Source organism: Tursiops truncatus, chromosome 4 (assembly GCF_011762595.2).
Source record: "Tursiops truncatus isolate mTurTru1 chromosome 4, mTurTru1.mat.Y, whole genome shotgun sequence".
In the NCBI taxonomy this organism is placed as follows: domain Eukaryota; kingdom Metazoa; phylum Chordata; class Mammalia; order Artiodactyla; family Delphinidae; genus Tursiops; species Tursiops truncatus.
The window spans coordinates 53,954,008-53,961,420 of record NC_047037.1 but is presented as its reverse complement, the minus strand read 5'-3'; the positions used below and the strand labels follow the sequence as shown (position 1 = coordinate 53,961,420).

The following is a 7,413-nucleotide window of genomic DNA, read 5'->3' as shown; positions in this document are numbered from 1 at the left end:
GTGGCTTTTCTATAATGCATCCATGTTCTTTTCCACGTGACTTTGCGGTACTACCCTACTAAAGAGGGTAGAATATGTTTCCCTCCCTGATCAGTGCTGAGCTTGGCCATGTGACTTGTGAAGGCCAGTGGGAGGTTGGTGAAGTGAAAATGGTCAGTTTGGGGTCAAGGCTTTGAGAAGAATGATGTGTTTCTTCTCATTCTCCTGTGGTCTTGTCCAGTTGCCATGAGCAAAACTAATGGTTAGATACTGGTCCAAGGAGAATGAGAGACACAGGGAGTTGACTTGCACCTAATCTGCTGTCTGGAGCTCAGCCTACACAATCAGAGCTAATTTATGAAGCCCCAGAAAAATAAATGTTCAGTGTAGGCCACTGAGTTTGCAGTGGTTAGTTTTATAGTATTAGTGCAGTAATAGTCAGCCATGGTAAACACCAGCCATCTAGTATTCCAAGCCAGAAACCTGGGCATCATAACAGTTGAGTTTTGTTTTTAAGGAAAACTAGGTTATGGTTTTGAAAAAATACATGATTATTATAAAGAATTTATACAATAAAGAGAAGAATATAAATGAAAGTAAAAAATATTTTAAAAAAGAAAAAGGAAGAAAAATGTATAAGATGCCAACCTCCGGCCCCCCAAGAAATAACCATTTTCAACATTAGGTGAATATCATGTCAGACATTCATTTTTTTTCCCATAAACATTTTATTTTAGAATAGTTTTAGATCCACAGAAAAAAAAATTGCAAAGACAGTACAGAGAGTTCCTGTATACTCCTCACTGAGTTTCCTCTGTTGCTAATATCTTATGTTACCATGGTACATTGGTCAAAACTAAGGAGCCAACATTAGTATATTACTAAAAACTACACTCTACAATTTATCCAGAATTTACTACTTTCTTCCTAATGTCCTTTGTCAGCAGAAGGGTCCCATCCTGGATATCACATTACATTTAGTTATCATGTGTCCTTAGCCTCCTCTGCTCTGTGACAGTTTCTCAGACTTTCCTTTGTTTTTTTGACCTTAGCAGTTCCGAGGTTTATTGATCAGATATTTTGTAGAATATTCTTCAATTGGGATTGCCTGACCTTTTTCTCAGAATGAATGGATTTTGTCTATGCTATATCATTACTACACTGTGGTGATTTCTGGAGCTTTGTAGCAATTTTGAAACCAGGAAGCTCTTGTTTCATGAATCAAATTTCTCTTATGATATTAATGGCAGGTTTTGAACATTTTCTTCTTTGTATAATCTGGCTCCTCTAGGTTTTGTTTCTTTGTTTTCCTGCTATTTTTCTTTCACAAAAGAAGCTTTCTTCAGCTGTCTGTTAGTCCTTGGTTGTTTGCTCAGCTTTGAAGGTGAAGATAAAATATCTGTTCAGTTCAGGCAGGGCGGCAGAGTGGGAAGAGTGTGTGTCTGGGCGGAAGAAAGAGGAGGATCTCCGGAGAGGTCTTGAAACCCCCAGGAGTGGAGGCCCCAGCCGTGGAGCCCTGCAGTGTATGTGTGGTAACACCATGTCTGTGCCCCTGCTCGGATGCTGCCACTGTGTCTGGAGCTGAGCAAGAAACAGCTGCGGTTATTTTTTTACATGGCCTTGGAGACACAGGGCACAGCTGCGCTGACGCCCTCTCCACCCTCCGGCTCCCTTACGTCAAGTACCCCTGTCCCCTTGCGCCTCGGACCCCTGCGACACTCAACATGAAGATGGTGAGGCCCTCCTGGTTTGACTTGATGGGGCTGAGTCCAGATGCCCCAGAGGACGAGGCTGGCATTAAGAAGGCAGCAGAGACCATCAAGGCCTTGATTGAGCATGAGATGAAGAATGGGATCCCTGCCAATCGGATCGTCCTGGGAGGCTTTGCACAGGGTGGAGCCCTGTCCCTCTTCACAGCCCTCACCTGCCCCCGCCCTCTGGCTGGCACTGTGGCCTTGTGCTGTTGGCTGCCTCTGCCCCTACCGGGCCTTCCCCCAGGCAGCCAACGGCAGTGCCAAGGACCTGACCACCCTTCAGTGTCATGGGGACCTGGACCCCAGGGTTCCCGTACGGTTTGGGACCCTGTTAAAGGTGCAGTCCAACTTATCAAGATTAGTTAATGTGTGTGTCAGGAAGGTGGGAATTTCCCCCTTCCCTTCTTGCTTCTTTTGGCTGGTCTAATAGTTAAATTGACACAAGACAGATGAACAAGAGAAAAAAAAATTTAATTTGTACATATGGAGGTCTCATGGAAATGAGACTTAAGAAGTAGCCAAAGCAGTCAGCTTTTATACTTTTTAGACAGAAACAATAAATTTGTGAGGAACTGACAAGACACAGAAACTTAGGCTTGGGTGCTTGTTTAGTGAAGAATCTAAGCAGAGTTTGGGCTAGGGGTAGTAAATTAGTGAAGAAGTATCAGGGTTTGTTTATACAGGCTTCTTGGTCCTGAATTCCCTGTCTCTAGTGATGAGGCTGTATCTTTACCTCCTGGTACAGCGAAGGTACCTTTCACATGGGAGATTTATTTCAAGGGAACAGAGGAAGATTAGAGTTCCCTTCTTGCAGTGGCTGTTTCCCATGTAACTCTAATTCAAAATAATCAATGTGCCACTGAGGCACAATTTGAGGTGGGCTGCCCTGACCCCCAATATATGCAAGTTACCAGGCTGTGGCGCAGAGAAGACATGAAGATGAGTAAGACATATTCCCAGCTCAGCTCTGTAAGCATTTATATCAAATAAAGGAGATACATATACGTGAAAATGCACCAACAACTTGGGAAGTAATTGGAAATGGGATAAGATGGTTTTTTGTTTTTTTGTTTTTTTTAAACTTGAATTGCCTTTAGAAGCAATAAGCTTCAATGTAAGTTAAAATCACTGTATGTCAATTGGCTTTACATCCGGAGGGCACAGAACCTCCCTGGCCTTAGTTTTTATAGTTTTAAAATTGAAATAAAAATGCCTTCTGTAGATGACTTACAGGATATTTGGCAGAGTCAAAGAAAATAGCATAGGTGAACCAGTTTATAAACTTCTGAGTTCTATTGATGTAAGTGATCTTTGTGGTATGAAGAACTAAACTCGAACCCATTTTGCCTCTGTCTTTAAATGAGTCTCAGTAAATTGAAAGTGCTTTATCTTCCCAAATCCCTCGATTATAATTTACATATTATATTTCTTAATGTATTCCTTAATGATGTAAAAGATGTAATTTCATAAAATAGGGTTCAGTCTGTCTAGGTTCAGTACACCGAGGTTCAGAATTTGCTTTCTGAGTAATCTATTTCAATCAGTTTAATAAAGGTTAAAAAAAAGAATTAGTCTTGCTTTAAGACACGCATATACTATGTCAGAGTTAGCCTTATTCTAAGTCAGGCAAAGATTATCAAATTACTGATTTACAAATTTCTTAATTAAATCTTCCAAACGAATCCCTCAAGTTAAATGAACTGACCTTGTGTAAACACAGTAACCTATAAAAAGACTCAGCACAGTTGTCTCTTTGTGAAAGATGCAGTGAGGTCAGACCATGATTGTCCCAACTTCAGCTCTTTAAGGGTGGAAGCCATGACAATGAGAACCAGACAGCCTCCCATGCCTTGGAGGAGTGGAAATCATTTACCTGTCAGTCCCTATTAAACGTGGGACACCCTCCTGCCTTGCCAACATTCTGAAGACCAAGATAGTCCCACTCTTACTTAGGTGAGGGTGTGGGCATCGGATCTGCACAGGTCTCATGCTTTGGCTTGCTGCCGCAAGCAAGACCTTTCCTCTTAAGCAGCTTAGCTTTCCTCCATTTGTGATCCTGGTCTTAAGATGTTGTTTCCTTGCTTAGTCAAACAGGACAGGAATTATTTGTCATAAAAGACAATGATCGTGTTTCATTTTTTAGTCCCGAGAAAACCTGCTAAGACTAAAAGCCTGTGCCTTATACAAGAAAAAATCTTAACCCAAGAGGAAAGCTACTCTTGGTTTTGAACGTCTCTATTCTCTCTGCTCAAAGGAGAAACAAGCGTGCCATCATATTGTATACCACACTACTGAACTATTAGGTTTTTCCTGCCGTTTCCTACTTTTGCTTTTTATTGAAATATATATACATATGTATAATGAATATATATTGGTATATATATATATATATTCTCACGCCTCTTTGAGGTATGATGTTTCAGAGGTTAGCATATACATATAGCTCATTAAGCTGAATAAATGTGGATTCAGATGAAGAATCATTTGCGTTCCTGGAAGCCCATCCCTTAGAAGCAGGTGCACAACACATGATGAAGAGAAAATGTAATTGTGATGAGGAGGATTGCAGCAGCAGCACGCCAGCTTTTTGACTCATCTGCAGTTGCACCTGTGTGTTTGTAGCTTTTATTTTCGATCTAGGAACTATTCCTTTTCACAGGAGCTGGGTGAGTTTTTAGGAAGGATTGGTTACAAAGGAAAAGGTTAATGTGAGGCTATGATAATAATAGAAGTGAAATAAAATGCACTTGAAGAGGTTTTAAGATATATCTCACAGGAAGTTTTCAATAATAACAACACAGCAAATGATATGATTGTAATAAGAAGCATTGGCTTGAGTGTTGGAGGGCATCAATCACCTGCATTGTCTTGTAAATTGACTAATTTCTCAGAATCTCAGGTCTTTGCAGTTCATCTGATCCCATTAAGGTCCCTTCTTGTTTTAAAATGCTATGAGCTTGAGCTTACGGCAAAGTTCATAGAGCAGGCCCAATTTAGTAGGCAGTGAACTTCCTCACAAATTGAAAGCAATTGGAGGAAGCAGAACTGCAAATGTTAGCCATTATGCGGAAAGAAGATACTTTGTAAAAACGAAATAATTATGGAACTGAGGGCCTAAGAAAATTGAAGATATACTTGGGATTCAAATTTACACTTCAGGGCAAAATAACAGTCTTTCAAAAGACAGCAATGGGAAGCAAGTTCTGAGGGAGCGCCAAATAAGGCTCTCCGATCCAAAGTGTTTTCCCCATTACTTATCCTTAAAGCTTTATTCTTTTAGATCTTGGAAAGCTGCTATCTTTCTTTAATTTCTCTTAAAACCTTTAAGTGAAAGGAAGCACAGCATGAGCGATTCAGAGAATTCATAGGTTGACATCTAACACTTCGGGGGATTATGTCATGGTTAGCTGAGAATATACCTGGGTTAGAGTAGATGTCTGGAAGAGAGGATTCCTCTGGGAAGGAGAGGTCTCCAGAGGAAGGAAGGGGTGCTCATGGGGCAAGACCTCAGGGGAAGCTGAATTTGCTTTTTGCTTTGTATGCGGGGGCGGGGCGGCTGGGGAGAAAGTACTGATTGATCTATCAAAACGAAAACACCACAACTTGAATCCTTCAAGGTGGAATAAAGTACAAATGAAAAGTATAAAAATACCAAAAGTAGTACAAATGAAGATATGTATAGGACTTTTTTTTTTTTTTAATTAGGAGGAAACTTGCAACAACTGAGAACTACAAGATGGTAGAAATGTTGAGAAATTTTGGTTGTATATGCTTTCGACGTGATCAGATTAAGAGTGTCACCAAGCACTGACATGCGTGCACCTCCCCCTCCTGAGAAGTGCTGAAATACCAGGCAGTGGGCAGAGGAGATCTGGACAAACTCCTCCGATGAGACCTAGATGGACCAGGTTAGGGCAGGCTGTGGAACAGGGCTTCACAGAATTTATGTTCATTATCCGTTGTAAGAAAGCAGCATTTAAGAGACCAGACTGCGAGGGAGAGAGAAACAGAAAGATGATTGATTTCAGCAATGAAAATTCAAAATAATAATATTTGGATATTTTTTCAGTTACCTGGGGTATTCTGTTGACAGGATACAATGAGACAGAGCCCCTTCTCCACATACTCTGCTTTGAGAGAGTACCAATTTTCTAGAAGTCAATATGGCAAACGTTTCAGAACTTTATACATATTCATTGATCATTGTCATAGTCATTGTGATTCTAGAAAAAAAATTAAGGCAGAAATCAAAGATGCACGAAGTGTTATATGAACAAAGACATTTTCTAAGATACTCTTCAAAACTGGAATCTATATCATTTTAGAATTGATTAATATAGCACTGCCCTATGATAGATTAACATTTTAATTCACTATTAAGGGACATAGGAAATACATAGGGAGGAGAAGATATACACAGCAGTATAAAGAATATGATGCTAAGTGTTTAAAACGAACAAGATATAAAAGGAGACGAGGAAATATAACAACATGGTAATAGTTATATGTGTGGTGTGATCATGAATCATTTTTACTCTTTTTCTGATTCTTTATATTTTAAACTATAATGAACATCAAATTATTTTTTAATCAGAAACAGAAAATAAATATAAAATTTTAAGTGCACACCACACTTTGTGAAATTCCAGAGAAGGCTTCAGTCTTCTGAAACCTCACGTTCTGAGATTTTAGGTTTCAGCCAGATGCCAGACTCTCTGACTGACATTTGGTGAAATGGTTTCTTGGTTTAAAGTTCCTTTGGCCCAAGTCTCAGAAGTTCATGGAACAGATGGCTTCAAATTGAAGGACGGATCTGGTAATAGACAAAGGCAAAGCTGTCCCTCTGTGCTAAGGAAATAGGGCATTGACCAGGAGACATTTCGAGTTCTGACATTTTTTTCCAGCTCTTTCATGCAAAGGTTTTTGTTGCTGAACTCTGGCTCACAGAAAGGGTAAAATCAATGTCACAGGAGTTTCTGTAGATAATTTAAACACCTCTGTGATGGTTTCCATTACAGACTCTGGACCACTAGACAAACACAAACGTGGCCTGGAAAGGCAGTTGACACATGTTTCTACAGTATAGGGGCGATATTCAACTTGAGGCGTCCTTGTCAACTCTGCCTTATAATCCCTTTCACCCTGTGAGTGCACTTGGGGGCAACAGATCCAGGGAGATACCTGCAGGTAGCTGCCGTCACAATTGCTCATAACCCGTGACAAACCCATGAAGCTGTCCAAACTTCTCCCAGTCCTGAGGTTCTTCCCAGTGACAATCCTGTAGAAGAAGTAGGAAGAACAATGTGGATGCCCCAAACCCTGAGCTTAATATATCAACTGAAAGCCAGTAGGAGATCCAGTTGACCTGTGGTGTCTAGGGATTTAACAAACGTGCTGGCACAGAAAAGAAGAAATCTCTTACAGTTGTATGATGTCATCCCTTGTCTTCGGCACCACTTTCTCCTTAATCCTTCCCTACAGTGGAGCTAGCAAGGCTAAGCATTGCTCTGCTTTATTTACTCTTTATTTTATTATTATAACATATTTATCATGTGGAGGGGGAGGTTTAAGCATGCCAATGCTGAGGGGAAACTGTATCGTCTGGGTTCTGGACAAGGAAAATCCTCTACTCACTTAGCCTGGCTCCACCTGTTTTCTCAGTTCACTCCATTCCTACAAA

General features: G+C 40.4%; 1 pseudogene; it reads left to right on the top strand.

Moving 5' to 3' along the window:
- The first annotated feature begins 1,504 nt into the window (after positions 1-1,504).
- LOC101334788 (acyl-protein thioesterase 2 pseudogene) overlaps positions 1,505-7,413 on the top strand; it is a 54,222-nt pseudogene continuing 48,313 nt past the window's right edge.